The sequence below is a fragment of the Acipenser ruthenus genome, chromosome 40 (assembly GCF_902713425.1).
Source record: "Acipenser ruthenus chromosome 40, fAciRut3.2 maternal haplotype, whole genome shotgun sequence".
NCBI lineage: Eukaryota > Metazoa > Chordata > Actinopteri > Acipenseriformes > Acipenseridae > Acipenser > Acipenser ruthenus.
Window position 1 is genome coordinate 9,435,393 of NC_081228.1, and position 13,103 is coordinate 9,448,495.

General features: G+C 43.4%; 26 non-coding genes across 26 annotated transcripts; 13 read left to right on the forward strand and 13 right to left on the reverse strand.

Annotated features, from left to right (window-relative positions):
• The first annotated feature begins 48 nt into the window (after positions 1 to 48).
• trnay-gua (transfer RNA tyrosine (anticodon GUA)) lies at positions 49 to 135 on the forward strand. Its single transcript is given in 2 exon segments — positions 49 to 85; positions 100 to 135. It is a non-coding gene; the product is annotated as a tRNA-Tyr (tRNA).
• Positions 136 to 699: 564 nt separating this feature from the next.
• trnam-cau (transfer RNA methionine (anticodon CAU)) lies at positions 700 to 772 on the reverse strand. The gene has a single exon. It is a non-coding gene; the product is annotated as a tRNA-Met (tRNA).
• A 295-nt stretch (positions 773 to 1,067) lies between these two features.
• On the forward strand, positions 1,068 to 1,154 carry trnay-gua (transfer RNA tyrosine (anticodon GUA)). The gene is given in 2 exon segments: positions 1,068 to 1,104; positions 1,119 to 1,154. It is a non-coding gene; the product is annotated as a tRNA-Tyr (tRNA).
• A 386-nt stretch (positions 1,155 to 1,540) lies between these two features.
• trnam-cau (transfer RNA methionine (anticodon CAU)) lies at positions 1,541 to 1,613 on the reverse strand. The gene has a single exon. It is a non-coding gene; the product is annotated as a tRNA-Met (tRNA).
• A 295-nt stretch (positions 1,614 to 1,908) lies between these two features.
• Positions 1,909 to 1,995, forward strand: trnay-gua (transfer RNA tyrosine (anticodon GUA)). The gene is given in 2 exon segments: positions 1,909 to 1,945; positions 1,960 to 1,995. It is a non-coding gene; the product is annotated as a tRNA-Tyr (tRNA).
• Positions 1,996 to 2,559: 564 nt separating this feature from the next.
• On the reverse strand, positions 2,560 to 2,632 carry trnam-cau (transfer RNA methionine (anticodon CAU)). The gene has a single exon. It is a non-coding gene; the product is annotated as a tRNA-Met (tRNA).
• A 295-nt stretch (positions 2,633 to 2,927) lies between these two features.
• Positions 2,928 to 3,014, forward strand: trnay-gua (transfer RNA tyrosine (anticodon GUA)). Its single transcript is given in 2 exon segments — positions 2,928 to 2,964; positions 2,979 to 3,014. It is a non-coding gene; the product is annotated as a tRNA-Tyr (tRNA).
• Positions 3,015 to 3,578: 564 nt separating this feature from the next.
• On the reverse strand, positions 3,579 to 3,651 carry trnam-cau (transfer RNA methionine (anticodon CAU)). Its single transcript has one exon. It is a non-coding gene; the product is annotated as a tRNA-Met (tRNA).
• Positions 3,652 to 3,946: 295 nt separating this feature from the next.
• Positions 3,947 to 4,033, forward strand: trnay-gua (transfer RNA tyrosine (anticodon GUA)). The gene is given in 2 exon segments: positions 3,947 to 3,983; positions 3,998 to 4,033. It is a non-coding gene; the product is annotated as a tRNA-Tyr (tRNA).
• A 560-nt stretch (positions 4,034 to 4,593) lies between these two features.
• On the reverse strand, positions 4,594 to 4,666 carry trnam-cau (transfer RNA methionine (anticodon CAU)). Its single transcript has one exon. It is a non-coding gene; the product is annotated as a tRNA-Met (tRNA).
• Positions 4,667 to 4,961: 295 nt separating this feature from the next.
• trnay-gua (transfer RNA tyrosine (anticodon GUA)) lies at positions 4,962 to 5,048 on the forward strand. Its single transcript is given in 2 exon segments — positions 4,962 to 4,998; positions 5,013 to 5,048. It is a non-coding gene; the product is annotated as a tRNA-Tyr (tRNA).
• A 564-nt stretch (positions 5,049 to 5,612) lies between these two features.
• Positions 5,613 to 5,685, reverse strand: trnam-cau (transfer RNA methionine (anticodon CAU)). The gene has a single exon. It is a non-coding gene; the product is annotated as a tRNA-Met (tRNA).
• A 295-nt stretch (positions 5,686 to 5,980) lies between these two features.
• On the forward strand, positions 5,981 to 6,067 carry trnay-gua (transfer RNA tyrosine (anticodon GUA)). The gene is given in 2 exon segments: positions 5,981 to 6,017; positions 6,032 to 6,067. It is a non-coding gene; the product is annotated as a tRNA-Tyr (tRNA).
• Positions 6,068 to 6,631: 564 nt separating this feature from the next.
• Positions 6,632 to 6,704, reverse strand: trnam-cau (transfer RNA methionine (anticodon CAU)). Its single transcript has one exon. It is a non-coding gene; the product is annotated as a tRNA-Met (tRNA).
• Positions 6,705 to 6,999: 295 nt separating this feature from the next.
• On the forward strand, positions 7,000 to 7,086 carry trnay-gua (transfer RNA tyrosine (anticodon GUA)). Its single transcript is given in 2 exon segments — positions 7,000 to 7,036; positions 7,051 to 7,086. It is a non-coding gene; the product is annotated as a tRNA-Tyr (tRNA).
• A 564-nt stretch (positions 7,087 to 7,650) lies between these two features.
• trnam-cau (transfer RNA methionine (anticodon CAU)) lies at positions 7,651 to 7,723 on the reverse strand. The gene has a single exon. It is a non-coding gene; the product is annotated as a tRNA-Met (tRNA).
• A 295-nt stretch (positions 7,724 to 8,018) lies between these two features.
• On the forward strand, positions 8,019 to 8,105 carry trnay-gua (transfer RNA tyrosine (anticodon GUA)). The gene is given in 2 exon segments: positions 8,019 to 8,055; positions 8,070 to 8,105. It is a non-coding gene; the product is annotated as a tRNA-Tyr (tRNA).
• Positions 8,106 to 8,669: 564 nt separating this feature from the next.
• trnam-cau (transfer RNA methionine (anticodon CAU)) lies at positions 8,670 to 8,742 on the reverse strand. The gene has a single exon. It is a non-coding gene; the product is annotated as a tRNA-Met (tRNA).
• Positions 8,743 to 9,037: 295 nt separating this feature from the next.
• trnay-gua (transfer RNA tyrosine (anticodon GUA)) lies at positions 9,038 to 9,124 on the forward strand. Its single transcript is given in 2 exon segments — positions 9,038 to 9,074; positions 9,089 to 9,124. It is a non-coding gene; the product is annotated as a tRNA-Tyr (tRNA).
• Positions 9,125 to 9,684: 560 nt separating this feature from the next.
• On the reverse strand, positions 9,685 to 9,757 carry trnam-cau (transfer RNA methionine (anticodon CAU)). Its single transcript has one exon. It is a non-coding gene; the product is annotated as a tRNA-Met (tRNA).
• Positions 9,758 to 10,052: 295 nt separating this feature from the next.
• On the forward strand, positions 10,053 to 10,139 carry trnay-gua (transfer RNA tyrosine (anticodon GUA)). Its single transcript is given in 2 exon segments — positions 10,053 to 10,089; positions 10,104 to 10,139. It is a non-coding gene; the product is annotated as a tRNA-Tyr (tRNA).
• A 564-nt stretch (positions 10,140 to 10,703) lies between these two features.
• trnam-cau (transfer RNA methionine (anticodon CAU)) lies at positions 10,704 to 10,776 on the reverse strand. The gene has a single exon. It is a non-coding gene; the product is annotated as a tRNA-Met (tRNA).
• Positions 10,777 to 11,071: 295 nt separating this feature from the next.
• On the forward strand, positions 11,072 to 11,158 carry trnay-gua (transfer RNA tyrosine (anticodon GUA)). Its single transcript is given in 2 exon segments — positions 11,072 to 11,108; positions 11,123 to 11,158. It is a non-coding gene; the product is annotated as a tRNA-Tyr (tRNA).
• A 564-nt stretch (positions 11,159 to 11,722) lies between these two features.
• Positions 11,723 to 11,795, reverse strand: trnam-cau (transfer RNA methionine (anticodon CAU)). Its single transcript has one exon. It is a non-coding gene; the product is annotated as a tRNA-Met (tRNA).
• A 295-nt stretch (positions 11,796 to 12,090) lies between these two features.
• Positions 12,091 to 12,177, forward strand: trnay-gua (transfer RNA tyrosine (anticodon GUA)). Its single transcript is given in 2 exon segments — positions 12,091 to 12,127; positions 12,142 to 12,177. It is a non-coding gene; the product is annotated as a tRNA-Tyr (tRNA).
• Positions 12,178 to 12,750: 573 nt separating this feature from the next.
• On the reverse strand, positions 12,751 to 12,823 carry trnam-cau (transfer RNA methionine (anticodon CAU)). Its single transcript has one exon. It is a non-coding gene; the product is annotated as a tRNA-Met (tRNA).
• Positions 12,824 to 13,103: the final 280 nt, after the last annotated feature.

Here is a 13,103-nt window from a genome sequence, read left to right on the forward strand (position 1 = left end):
CTTTTGCTGAATTGTGTATTGTCCTCAAAGAGCAACCCTCCCACCCTTCCTTCGATAGCTCAGCTGGTAGAGCGGAGGACTGTAGTGGAACACATTGGCATCCTTAGGTCGCTGGTTCAATTCCGGCTCGAAGGACAATACTTTTTTTTTTTTTCTCCTACCTGGTTTTACTGGTAATGAGGATAAAAAGAAGGAATGAAACCTAAGGCAACAACTGTCTGAAACAACAACAACAACAACAACATCATCATCATCATCATCAAATAAAAATAAGTTAATCATTTTCACCTAGCTCTGGGCAGCCACGTGTCATACGTTGTCAAGTGTGGGGAATTAGCTCAAATGGTTTTACTGGTAATGAGGATAAAAAGAAGGAATGAAACCTAAGGCAACAACTGTCTGAAACAACAACAACAACAACAACAACAACATCATCATCATCATCAAATAAAAATAAGTTAATCATTTTCACCTAGCTCTGGGCAGCCACGTGTCATACGTTGTCAAATGTGGGGAATTAGCTCAAATGGTAGAGCGCTCGTTTAGCATGCGAAAAGTAGCGGGGTCGATACCTGCATTCTCCAATGGTTGCTCTTTCTTTAATAAATGGTTCGAAAATGTTCAATCTGGTCTTACTTGGGAACAAAGATTTCATTCCAACAGCTGTAAAATAGTCTATTAAAAAACACACACAGAAGCTGCCCCCTCTGAGGATCGAACTCAGGACTTTCAGATTATGAGACTGACGCGCTACCTACTGCGCTAAGGAGGCAGAGACACCTCGAGGTCGCCATTTATCAACCCTGTCCTACAAATTTCCAAAGCTGAGGGTAAACAAGCATACAACAACAGTCGCGAGCCAGGCAGGAGTCAAACCTACAATCTTCTGATGTGTAGTCAGACTATCCATTGTGCCACTGGCCCCTGTGTTCTGGAAGCACTGTTAACGCACACTCGGCAACAAGAAGAAAAACAGTGGTGGCAGCTATTGACTGCTGCAGTCAGCTGAGCTTGCCAGCCTTTTGCTGAATTGTGTATTGTCCTCAAAGAGCCACCCTCCCGTCCTTCCTTCGATAGCTCAGCTGGTAGAGCGGAGGACTGTAGTGGAACACATTGGCATCCTTAGGTCGCTGGTTCAATTCCGGCTCGAAGGACAATACTTTTTTTTTTTTTCTCCTACCTGGTTTTACTGGTAATGAGGATAAAAAGAAGGAATGAAACCTAAGGCAACAACTGTCTGAAACAACAACAACAACAACAACAACAACAACATCATCATCATCATCAAATAAAAATAAGTTAATCATTTTCACCTAGCTCTGGGCAGCCACGTGTCATACGTTGTCAAATGTGGGGAATTAGCTCAAATGGTAGAGCGCTCGTTTAGCATGCGAAAAGTAGCGGGATCGATACCTGCATTCTCCAATGGTTGCTCTTTCTTTAATAAATGGTTCGAAAATGTTCAATCTGGTCTTACTTGGGAACAAAGATTTCATTCCAACAGCTGTAAAATAGTCTATTAAAAAAAACACACAGAAGCTGCCCCCTCTGAGGATCGAACTCAGGACCTTCAGATTATGAGACTGACGCGCTACCTACTGCGCTAAGGAGGCAGAGACACCTCGAGGTCGCCATTTATCAACCCTGTCCTACAAATTTCCAAAGCTGAGGGAAAACACGCATACAACAACAGTCGCGAGCCAGGCAGGAGTCAAACCTACAATCTTCTGATGTGTAGTCAGACTATCCACTGTGCCACTGGCCCCTGTGTTCTGGAAGCACTGTTAACGCACACTCGGCAACAAGAAGAAAAACAGTGGTGGCAGCTATTGACTGCTGCAGTCAGCTGAGCTTGCCAGCCTTTTGCTGAATTGTGTATTGTCCTCAAAGAGCAACCCTCCCACCCTTCCTTCGATAGCTCAGCTGGTAGAGCGGAGGACTGTAGTGGAACACATTGGCATCCTTAGGTCGCTGGTTCAATTCCGGCTCGAAGGACAATACTTTTTTTTTTTTTCTCCTACCTGGTTTTACTGGTAATGAGGATAAAAAGAAGGAATGAAACCTAAGGCAACAACTGTCTGAAACAACAACAACAACAACAACATCATCATCATCATCATCAAATAAAAATAAGTTAATCATTTTCACCTAGCTCTGGGCAGCCACGTGTCATACGTTGTCAAGTGTGGGGAATTAGCTCAAATGGTTTTACTGGTAATGAGGATAAAAAGAAGGAATGAAACCTAAGGCAACAACTGTCTGAAACAACAACAACAACAACAACAACAACATCATCATCATCATCAAATAAAAATAAGTTAATCATTTTCACCTAGCTCTGGGCAGCCACGTGTCATACGTTGTCAAATGTGGGGAATTAGCTCAAATGGTAGAGCGCTCGTTTAGCATGCGAAAAGTAGCGGGGTCGATACCTGCATTCTCCAATGGTTGCTCTTTCTTTAATAAATGGTTCGAAAATGTTCAATCTGGTCTTACTTGGGAACAAAGATTTCATTCCAACAGCTGTAAAATAGTCTATTAAAAAACACACACAGAAGCTGCCCCCTCTGAGGATCGAACTCAGGACCTTCAGATTATGAGACTGACGCGCTACCTACTGCGCTAAGGAGGCAGAGACACCTCGAGGTCGCCATTTATCAACCCTGTCCTACAAATTTCCAAAGCTGAGGGTAAACAAGCATACAACAACAGTCGCGAGCCAGGCAGGAGTCAAACCTACAATCTTCTGATGTGTAGTCAGACTATCCATTGTGCCACTGGCCCCTGTGTTCTGGAAGCACTGTTAACGCACACTCGGCAACAAGAAGAAAAACAGTGGTGGCAGCTATTGACTGCTGCAGTCAGCTGAGCTTGCCAGCCTTTTGCTGAATTGTGTATTGTCCTCAAAGAGCCACCCTCCCGTCCTTCCTTCGATAGCTCAGCTGGTAGAGCGGAGGACTGTAGTGGAACACATTGGCATCCTTAGGTCGCTGGTTCAATTCCGGCTCGAAGGACAATACTTTTTTTTTTTTTCTCCTACCTGGTTTTACTGGTAATGAGGATAAAAAGAAGGAATGAAACCTAAGGCAACAACTGTCTGAAACAACAACAACAACAACAACATCATCATCATCATCATCAAATAAAAATAAGTTAATCATTTTCACCTAGCTCTGGGCAGCCACGTGTCATACGTTGTCAAGTGTGGGGAATTAGCTCAAATGGTTTTACTGGTAATGAGGATAAAAAGAAGGAATGAAACCTAAGGCAACAACTGTCTGAAACAACAACAACAACAACAACAACAACATCATCATCATCATCAAATAAAAATAAGTTAATCATTTTCACCTAGCTCTGGGCAGCCACGTGTCATACGTTGTCAAATGTGGGGAATTAGCTCAAATGGTAGAGCGCTCGTTTAGCATGCGAAAAGTAGCGGGATCGATACCTGCATTCTCCAATGGTTGCTCTTTCTTTAATAAATGGTTCGAAAATGTTCAATCTGGTCTTACTTGGGAACAAAGATTTCATTCCAACAGCTGTAAAATAGTCTATTAAAAAACACACACAGAAGCTGCCCCCTCTGAGGATCGAACTCAGGACCTTCAGATTATGAGACTGACGCGCTACCTACTGCGCTAAGGAGGCAGAGACACCTCGAGGTCGCCATTTATCAACCCTGTCCTACAAATTTCCAAAGCTGAGGGTAAACAAGCATACAACAACAGTCGCGAGCCAGGCAGGAGTCAAACCTACAATCTTCTGATGTGTAGTCAGACTATCCATTGTGCCACTGGCCCCTGTGTTCTGGAAGCACTGTTAACGCACACTCGGCAACAAGAAGAAAAACAGTGGTGGCAGCTATTGACTGCTGCAGTCAGCTGAGCTTGCCAGCCTTTTGCTGAATTGTGTATTGTCCTCAAAGAGCCACCCTCCCGTCCTTCCTTCGATAGCTCAGCTGGTAGAGCGGAGGACTGTAGTGGAACACATTGGCATCCTTAGGTCGCTGGTTCAATTCCGGCTCGAAGGACAATACTTTTTTTTTTTTTCTCCTACCTGGTTTTACTGGTAATGAGGATAAAAAGAAGGAATGAAACCTAAGGCAACAACTGTCTGAAACAACAACAACAACAACAACATCATCATCATCATCATCAAATAAAAATAAGTTAATCATTTTCACCTAGCTCTGGGCAGCCACGTGTCATACGTTGTCAAGTGTGGGGAATTAGCTCAAATGGTTTTACTGGTAATGAGGATAAAAAGAAGGAATGAAACCTAAGGCAACAACTGTCTGAAACAACAACAACAACAACAACATCATCATCATCATCATCAAATAAAAATAAGTTAATCATTTTCACCTAGCTCTGGGCAGCCACGTGTCATACGTTGTCAAATGTGGGGAATTAGCTCAAATGGTAGAGCGCTCGTTTAGCATGCGAGAAGTAGCGGGATCGATACCTGCATTCTCCAATGGATGCTCTTTCTTTAATAAATGGTTCGAAAATGTTCAATCTGGTCTTACTTGGGAACAAAGATTTCATTCCAACAGCTGTAAAATAGTCTATTAAAAAAACACACAGAAGCTGCCCCCTCTGAGGATCGAACTCAGGACCTTCAGATTATGAGACTGACGCGCTACCTACTGCGCTAAGGAGGCAGAGACACCTCGAGGTCGCCATTTATCAACCCTGTCCTACAAATTTCCAAAGCTGAGGGTAAACAAGCATACAACAACAGTCGCGAGCCAGGCAGGAGTCAAACCTACAATCTTCTGATGTGTAGTCAGACTATCCATTGTGCCACTGGCCCCTGTGTTCTGGAAGCACTGTTAACGCACACTCGGCAACAAGAAGAAAAACAGTGGTGGCAGCTATTGACTGCTGCAGTCAGCTGAGCTTGCCAGCCTTTTGCTGAATTGTGTATTGTCCTCAAAGAGCAACCCTCCCACCCTTCCTTCGATAGCTCAGCTGGTAGAGCGGAGTACTGTAGTGGAACACATTGGCATCCTTAGGTCGCTGGTTCAATTCCGGCTCGAAGGACAATACTTTTTTTTTTTTTTCTCCTACCTGGTTTTACTGGTAATGAGGATAAAAAGAAGGAATGAAACCTAAGGCAACAACTGTCTGAAACAACAACAACAACATCATCATCATCATCATCATCATCATCAAATAAAAATAAGTTAATCATTTTCACCTAGCTCTGGGCAGCCACGTGTCATACGTTGTCAAGTGTGGGGAATTAGCTCAAATGGTTTTACTGGTAATGAGGATAAAAAGAAGGAATGAAACCTAAGGCAACAACTGTCTGAAACAACAACAACAACAACAACATCATCATCATCATCATCAAATAAAAATAAGTTAATCATTTTCACCTAGCTCTGGGCAGCCACGTGTCATACGTTGTCAAATGTGGGGAATTAGCTCAAATGGTAGAGCGCTCGTTTAGCATGCGAGAAGTAGCGGGATCGATACCTGCATTCTCCAATGGATGCTCTTTCTTTAATAAATGGTTCGAAAATGTTCAATCTGGTCTTACTTGGGAACAAAGATTTCATTCCAACAGCTGTAAAATAGTCTATTAAAAAAACACACAGAAGCTGCCCCCTCTGAGGATCGAACTCAGGACCTTCAGATTATGAGACTGACGCGCTACCTACTGCGCTAAGGAGGCAGAGACACCTCGAGGTCGCCATTTATCAACCCTGTCCTACAAATTTCCAAAGCTGAGGGTAAACAAGCATACAACAACAGTCGCGAGCCAGGCAGGAGTCAAACCTACAATCTTCTGATGTGTAGTCAGACTATCCACTGTGCCACTGGCCCCTGTGTTCTGGAAGCACTGTTAACGCACACTCGGCAACAAGAAGAAAAACAGTGGTGGCAGCTATTGACTGCTGCAGTCAGCTGAGCTTGCCAGCCTTTTGCTGAATTGTGTATTGTCCTCAAAGAGCAACCCTCCCACCCTTCCTTCGATAGCTCAGCTGGTAGAGCGGAGTACTGTAGTGGAACACATTGGCATCCTTAGGTCGCTGGTTCAATTCCGGCTCGAAGGACAATACTTTTTTTTTTTTTTCTCCTACCTGGTTTTACTGGTAATGAGGATAAAAAGAAGGAATGAAACCTAAGGCAACAACTGTCTGAAACAACAACAACAACATCATCATCATCATCATCATCATCATCAAATAAAAATAAGTTAATCATTTTCACCTAGCTCTGGGCAGCCACGTGTCATACGTTGTCAAGTGTGGGGAATTAGCTCAAATGGTTTTACTGGTAATGAGGATAAAAAGAAGGAATGAAACCTAAGGCAACAACTGTCTGAAACAACAACAACAACAACAACATCATCATCATCATCATCAAATAAAAATAAGTTAATCATTTTCACCTAGCTCTGGGCAGCCACGTGTCATACGTTGTCAAATGTGGGGAATTAGCTCAAATGGTAGAGCGCTCGTTTAGCATGCGAGAAGTAGCGGGATCGATACCTGCATTCTCCAATGGAGGCTCTTTCTTTAATAAATGGTTCGAAAATGTTCAATCTGGTCTTACTTGGGAACAAAGATTTCATTCCAACAGCTGTAAAATAGTCTATTAAAAAAACACACAGAAGCTGCCCCCTCTGAGGATCGAACTCAGGACCTTCAGATTATGAGACTGACGCGCTACCTACTGCGCTAAGGAGGCAGAGACACCTCGAGGTCGCCATTTATCAACCCTGTCCTACAAATTTCCAAAGCTGAGGGTAAACAAGCATACAACAACAGTCGCGAGCCAGGCAGGAGTCAAACCTACAATCTTCTGATGTGTAGTCAGACTATCCATTGTGCCACTGGCCCCTGTGTTCTGGAAGCACTGTTAACGCACACTCGGCAACAAGAAGAAAAACAGTGGTGGCAGCTATTGACTGCTGCAGTCAGCTGAGCTTGCCAGCCTTTTGCTGAATTGTGTATTGTCCTCAAAGAGCAACCCTCCCACCCTTCCTTCGATAGCTCAGCTAGTAGAGCGGAGGACTGTAGTGGAACACATTGGCATCCTTAGGTCGCTGGTTCAATTCCGGCTCGAAGGACAATACTTTTTTTTTTTTTCTCCTACCTGGTTTTACTGGTAATGAGGATAAAAAGAAGGAATGAAACCTAAGGCAACAACTGTCTGAAACAACAACAACAACAACAACATCATCATCATCATCATCAAATAAAAATAAGTTAATCATTTTCACCTAGCTCTGGGCAGCCACGTGTCATACGTTGTCAAGTGTGGGGAATTAGCTCAAATGGTTTTACTGGTAATGAGGATAAAAAGAAGGAATGAAACCTAAGGCAACAACTGTCTGAAACAACAACAACAACAACAACAACAACATCATCATCATCATCAAATAAAAATAAGTTAATCATTTTCACCTAGCTCTGGGCAGCCACGTGTCATACGTTGTCAAATGTGGGGAATTAGCTCAAATGGTAGAGCGCTCGTTTAGCATGCGAAAAGTAGCGGGGTCGATACCTGCATTCTCCAATGGTTGCTCTTTCTTTAATAAATGGTTCGAAAATGTTCAATCTGGTCTTACTTGGGAACAAAGATTTCATTCCAACAGCTGTAAAATAGTCTATTAAAAAACACACACAGAAGCTGCCCCCTCTGAGGATCGAACTCAGGACCTTCAGATTATGAGACTGACGCGCTACCTACTGCGCTAAGGAGGCAGAGACACCTCGAGGTCGCCATTTATCAACCCTGTCCTACAAATTTCCAAAGCTGAGGGTAAACAAGCATACAACAACAGTCGCGAGCCAGGCAGGAGTCAAACCTACAATCTTCTGATGTGTAGTCAGACTATCCATTGTGCCACTGGCCCCTGTGTTCTGGAAGCACTGTTAACGCACACTCGGCAACAAGAAGAAAAACAGTGGTGGCAGCTATTGACTGCTGCAGTCAGCTGAGCTTGCCAGCCTTTTGCTGAATTGTGTATTGTCCTCAAAGAGCCACCCTCCCGTCCTTCCTTCGATAGCTCAGCTGGTAGAGCGGAGGACTGTAGTGGAACACATTGGCATCCTTAGGTCGCTGGTTCAATTCCGGCTCGAAGGACAATACTTTTTTTTTTTTTCTCCTACCTGGTTTTACTGGTAATGAGGATAAAAAGAAGGAATGAAACCTAAGGCAACAACTGTCTGAAACAACAACAACAACAACAACATCATCATCATCATCATCAAATAAAAATAAGTTAATCATTTTCACCTAGCTCTGGGCAGCCACGTGTCATACGTTGTCAAGTGTGGGGAATTAGCTCAAATGGTTTTACTGGTAATGAGGATAAAAAGAAGGAATGAAACCTAAGGCAACAACTGTCTGAAACAACAACAACAACAACAACAACAACATCATCATCATCATCAAATAAAAATAAGTTAATCATTTTCACCTAGCTCTGGGCAGCCACGTGTCATACGTTGTCAAATGTGGGGAATTAGCTCAAATGGTAGAGCGCTCGTTTAGCATGCGAAAAGTAGCGGGATCGATACCTGCATTCTCCAATGGTTGCTCTTTCTTTAATAAATGGTTCGAAAATGTTCAATCTGGTCTTACTTGGGAACAAAGATTTCATTCCAACAGCTGTAAAATAGTCTATTAAAAAACACACACAGAAGCTGCCCCCTCTGAGGATCGAACTCAGGACCTTCAGATTATGAGACTGACGCGCTACCTACTGCGCTAAGGAGGCAGAGACACCTCGAGGTCGCCATTTATCAACCCTGTCCTACAAATTTCCAAAGCTGAGGGTAAACAAGCATACAACAACAGTCGCGAGCCAGGCAGGAGTCAAACCTACAATCTTCTGATGTGTAGTCAGACTATCCATTGTGCCACTGGCCCCTGTGTTCTGGAAGCACTGTTAACGCACACTCGGCAACAAGAAGAAAAACAGTGGTGGCAGCTATTGACTGCTGCAGTCAGCTGAGCTTGCCAGCCTTTTGCTGAATTGTGTATTGTCCTCAAAGAGCCACCCTCCCGTCCTTCCTTCGATAGCTCAGCTGGTAGAGCGGAGGACTGTAGTGGAACACATTGGCATCCTTAGGTCGCTGGTTCAATTCCGGCTCGAAGGACAATACTTTTTTTTTTTTTCTCCTACCTGGTTTTACTGGTAATGAGGATAAAAAGAAGGAATGAAACCTAAGGCAACAACTGTCTGAAACAACAACAACAACAACAACATCATCATCATCATCATCAAATAAAAATAAGTTAATCATTTTCACCTAGCTCTGGGCAGCCACGTGTCATACGTTGTCAAGTGTGGGGAATTAGCTCAAATGGTTTTACTGGTAATGAGGATAAAAAGAAGGAATGAAACCTAAGGCAACAACTGTCTGAAACAACAACAACAACAACAACATCATCATCATCATCATCAAATAAAAATAAGTTAATCATTTTCACCTAGCTCTGGGCAGCCACGTGTCATACGTTGTCAAATGTGGGGAATTAGCTCAAATGGTAGAGCGCTCGTTTAGCATGCGAGAAGTAGCGGGATCGATACCTGCATTCTCCAATGGATGCTCTTTCTTTAATAAATGGTTCGAAAATGTTCAATCTGGTCTTACTTGGGAACAAAGATTTCATTCCAACAGCTGTAAAATAGTCTATTAAAAAAACACACAGAAGCTGCCCCCTCTGAGGATCGAACTCAGGACCTTCAGATTATGAGACTGACGCGCTACCTACTGCGCTAAGGAGGCAGAGACACCTCGAGGTCGCCATTTATCAACCCTGTCCTACAAATTTCCAAAGCTGAGGGTAAACAAGCATACAACAACAGTCGCGAGCCAGGCAGGAGTCAAACCTACAATCTTCTGATGTGTAGTCAGACTATCCATTGTGCCACTGGCCCCTGTGTTCTGGAAGCACTGTTAACGCACACTCGGCAACAAGAAGAAAAACAGTGGTGGCAGCTATTGACTGCTGCAGTCAGCTGAGCTTGCCAGCCTTTTGCTGAATTGTGTATTGTCCTCAAAGAGCAACCCTCCCACCCTTCCTTCGATAGCTCAGCTGGTAGAGCGGAGTACTGTAGTGGAACACATTGGCATCCTTAGGTCGCTGGTTCAATTCCGGCTCGAAGGACAATACTTTTTTTTTTTTTTCTCCTACCTGGTTTTACTGGTAATGAGGATAAAAAGAAGGAATGAAACCTAAGGCAACAACTGTCTGAAACAACAACAACAACATCATCATCATCATCATCATCATCATCAAATAAAAATAAGTTAATCATTTTCACCTAGCTCTGGGCAGCCACGTGTCATACGTTGTCAAGTGTGGGGAATTAGCTCAAATGGTTTTACTGGTAATGAGGATAAAAAGAAGGAATGAAACCTAAGGCAACAACTGTCTGAAACAACAACAACAACAACAACATCATCATCATCATCATCAAATAAAAATAAGTTAATCATTTTCACCTAGCTCTGGGCAGCCACGTGTCATACGTTGTCAAATGTGGGGAATTAGCTCAAATGGTAGAGCGCTCGTTTAGCATGCGAGAAGTAGCGGGATCGATACCTGCATTCTCCAATGGATGCTCTTTCTTTAATAAATGGTTCGAAAATGTTCAATCTGGTCTTACTTGGGAACAAAGATTTCATTCCAACAGCTGTAAAATAGTCTATTAAAAAAACACACAGAAGCTGCCCCCTCTGAGGATCGAACTCAGGACCTTCAGATTATGAGACTGACGCGCTACCTACTGCGCTAAGGAGGCAGAGACACCTCGAGGTCGCCATTTATCAACCCTGTCCTACAAATTTCCAAAGCTGAGGGTAAACAAGCATACAACAACAGTCGCGAGCCAGGCAGGAGTCAAACCTACAATCTTCTGATGTGTAGTCAGACTATCCACTGTGCCACTGGCCCCTGTGTTCTGGAAGCACTGTTAACGCACACTCGGCAACAAGAAGAAAAACAGTGGTGGCAGCTATTGACTGCTGCAGTCAGCTGAGCTTGCCAGCCTTTTGCTGAATTGTGTATTGTCCTCAAAGAGCAACCCTCCCACCCTTCCTTCGATAGCTCAGCTGGTAGAGCGGAGTACTGTAGTGGAACACATTGGCATCCTTAGGTCGCTGGTTCAATTCCGGCTCGAAGGACAATACTTTTTTTTTTTTTTCTCCTACCTGGTTTTACTGGTAATGAGGATAAAAAGAAGGAATGAAACCTAAGGCAACAACTGTCTGAAACAACAACAACAACATCATCATCATCATCATCATCATCATCAAATAAAAATAAGTTAATCATTTTCACCTAGCTCTGGGCAGCCACGTGTCATACGTTGTCAAGTGTGGGGAATTAGCTCAAATGGTTTTACTGGTAATGAGGATAAAAAGAAGGAATGAAACCTAAGGCAACAACTGTCTGAAACAACAACAACAACAACAACATCATCATCATCATCATCAAATAAAAATAAGTTAATCATTTTCACCTAGCTCTGGGCAGCCACGTGTCATACGTTGTCAAATGTGGGGAATTAGCTCAAATGGTAGAGCGCTCGTTTAGCATGCGAGAAGTAGCGGGATCGATACCTGCATTCTCCAATGGATGCTCTTTCTTTAATAAATGGTTCGAAAATGTTCAATCTGGTCTTACTTGGGAACAAAGATTTCATTCCAACAGCTGTAAAATAGTCTATTAAAAAAACACACAGAAGCTGCCCCCTCTGAGGATCGAACTCAGGACCTTCAGATTATGAGACTGACGCGCTACCTACTGCGCTAAGGAGGCAGAGACACCTCGAGGTCGCCATTTATCAACCCTGTCCTACAAATTTCCAAAGCTGAGGGTAAACAAGCATACAACAACAGTCGCGAGCCAGGCAGGAGTCAAACCTACAATCTTCTGATGTGTAGTCAGAGTATCCATTGTGCCACTGGCCCCTGTGTTCTGGAAGCACTGTTAACGCACACTCGGCAACAAGAAGAAAAACAGTGGTGGCAGCTATTGACTGCTGCAGTCAGCTGAGCTTGCCAGCCTTTTGCTGAATTGTGTATTGTCCTCAAAGAGCAACCCTCCCACCCTTCCTTCGATAGCTCAGCTAGTAGAGCGGAGGACTGTAGTGGAACACATTGGCATCCTTAGGTCGCTGGTTCAATTCCGGCTCGAAGGACAATACTTTTTTTTTTTTTCTCCTACCTGGTTTTACTGGTAATGAGGATAAAAAGAAGGAATGAAACCTAAGGCAACAACTGTCTGAAACAACAACAACAACAACAACATCATCATCATCATCATCAAATAAAAATAAGTTAATCATTTTCACCTAGCTCTGGGCAGCCACGTGTCATACGTTGTCAAGTGTGGGGAATTAGCTCAAATGGTTTTACTGGTAATGAGGATAAAAAGAAGGAATGAAACCTAAGGCAACAACTGTCTGAAACAACAACAACAACAACAACAACAACAACAACAACATCATCATCATCATCAAATAAAAATAAGTTAATCATTTTCACCTAGCTCTGGGCAGCCACGTGTCATACGTTGTCAAATGTGGGGAATTAGCTCAAATGGTAGATCGCTCGTTTAGCATGCGAAAAGTAGCGGGATCGATACCTGCATTCTCCAATGGTTGCTCTTTCTTTAATAAATGGTTCGAAAATGTTCAATCTGGTCTTACTTGGGAACAAAGATTTCATTCCAACAGCTGTAAAATAGTCTATTAAAAAAAACACACAGAAGCTGCCCCCTCTGAGGATCGAACTCAGGACCTTCAGATTATGAGACTGACGCGCTACCTACTGCGCTAAGGAGGCAGAGACACCTCGAGGTCGCCATTTATCAACCCTGTCCTACAAATTTCCAAAGCTGAGGGAAAACACGCATACAACAACAGTCGCGAGCCAGGCAGGAGTCAAACCTACAATCTTCTGATGTGTAGTCAGACTATCCACTGTGCCACTGGCCCCTGTGTTCTGGAAGCACTGTTAACGCACACTCGGCAACAAGAAGAAAAACAGTGGTGGCAGCTATTGACTGCTACAGTCAGCTGAGCTTGCCAGCCTTTTGCTGAATTGTGTATTGTCCTCAAAGAGC